Source organism: Glycine max, chromosome 1 (assembly GCF_000004515.6).
Source record: "Glycine max cultivar Williams 82 chromosome 1, Glycine_max_v4.0, whole genome shotgun sequence".
In the NCBI taxonomy this organism is placed as follows: domain Eukaryota; kingdom Viridiplantae; phylum Streptophyta; class Magnoliopsida; order Fabales; family Fabaceae; genus Glycine; species Glycine max.
In genome coordinates, this window is record NC_016088.4 from 11,991,633 (window position 1) to 11,993,646 (window position 2,014).

Genomic DNA, 2,014 nt, shown 5'->3' on the forward strand with positions numbered 1-2,014 from the left:
AGTCCTAGCTTGCTTTTATGTGCCTTTCATTGCTTTAATTGTTGAATCATCCTTGAAAATTTGTCTTGTTAAAACTCTATTGGTTTAGCTTTCATCTCATTTTTTGGTCTTTGGTTATTGCTTGTCTCTTTGTTTCCTTGTTTGTGAGTTGCCATATAGGGAATTGGAAAGGAGGATTGGTATCATCCCTTGAAGAATTTGAGTCAAGAAGCAAGGGGTCAACCACCTTAAGAGCTATTGGAATAAGAAGCACTCCAAATTGAGTGAAACACAAAAGAGAGAATAGCCACCAAAATTGAGGACTTTTTTTTTGTAATTTTGTAATTGGCAATTTTCTTTACTTTCAAATTTTGTAACAAAAACGCCTTTCATTGGAAGTAAGTTGGGAGCCTCCAATAGGTCACCCTACTTCCATTTGTGTGTAATAATTTTAGGCAATTTTCCCGTAGGATAGTGAGTGTTTTTGTTGGGAACCTTAAATGTGGTCATCCAAACACTCTTAGGATCCGCCTAGTTTGCATTTCTTGCACTTTAATTTCTTGCTTACTTTCATAGCTTATTTCCTTTACCTTCCATTGTCAAACCACCTAGATAGCTAGCCTTTTACCAATTAGTTTTTACCTTATCTTTCACACCTCTTTTAGTGTTTATTTTGGCTAGTTTCAACCATAGTTTCTTTGACCTTTTGTTTTCAAACCACCAACAAGAAAGAACCACAACTTAGGAACCAACATGAGTCTTCATTCTTCATCTAGTGTTAATGGTGAGGGTTCTACTCCTAAGGACCCCTTGTATAAGATATTAGATGAGTTGAGATCCCTTAAGTTGTGGAAAGAAAAAAAAAAAGAGAAAAGAAAAAGGAAAAAAAAGAGTGGAAGAAATAAGTCAAGATGAAAGAGAGAAAATAAGAGAGGAAGAAAGAAGAAAAATAATGAAAGAAATGAGAAGAGAAAAACATGCCTCCTATAGTAGTCATGACTCTTGCAAGAGTTTAAGTGAAGAACTTAGCGACTATTATAAAGGGCTCCATAGTTCACATACTAAACATCATTCCCAAAGAAGAGAAAAGGATAGAAGGCCTCAAGAAGTTAACATTAGCCTTCCATATTTCCATGGAAAAGATAATGTTGAGGCCTACTTAGATTGGGAAATGAAGGTTGAACAACTATTTGCTTGCCATCATATTAGTGAAGAGGGAAAAAGTTCCATTGGCTACCCTTAGCTTTCAAGGGTATGCCCTCTATTGGTGGACTTCCCTTGTTAGGGAATGAAGGATTCATGGGGATGTTCCAGTAGAGTATTGGAATGATCTTAAGAGTGCCCTTAGGAAGAGGCACATTCCCTCCTACTATGAAAGGGAGCTTATGGACAAGCTCTAAAGGCTTAGACAAGGGAATATGAGTGTTGAAGAATATAGACAACAAATGGAACTACTCCTTTTAAGAGTTGGACTTAGGGAGGAGGAAAGAACAAGCATAGCTAGGTTCCTTAATGGGCTCAATATGGAAGTGAGGGATAAGGTTGAACTCCTTCTGAAGATGAAGTAAACGGTGAAGAGTCTAGTGAGGAAGTCTACCCCCATGAAGAAGGTGACCTCCTAATGGTTAGAAGGCTCCATGGAGGTCAATCTTGTGATCTATCTCAATCCCAAAGAGAGAACATATTTCATACAAGATTCAAAATTTTAGATAAAACTTGTTCTCCCATTATGGATCTTGTTGCAATTGTTGTAGCACAAGATTAGTTTCCAAGTTGAACCTCACTATCATTCCCCATCCAAAACCTTATAAACTTCAATGGCTCAATGAACAAGGGGAAATGATAGTTAACCAACAAGTGAAGGTACCTTTCTCCATTGGGACATATAAGGATGAAGTTAATTGTGATATAGTTCCCATGGAGGCAGGGCATATTCTTTTAGGAAGGTCATGGCAATTTGATAGGAAGATCATTTACAATGACCTAACTAATGAGATTACCCTCACCCATCTTGGCACTAAATTTGTGTTGCATC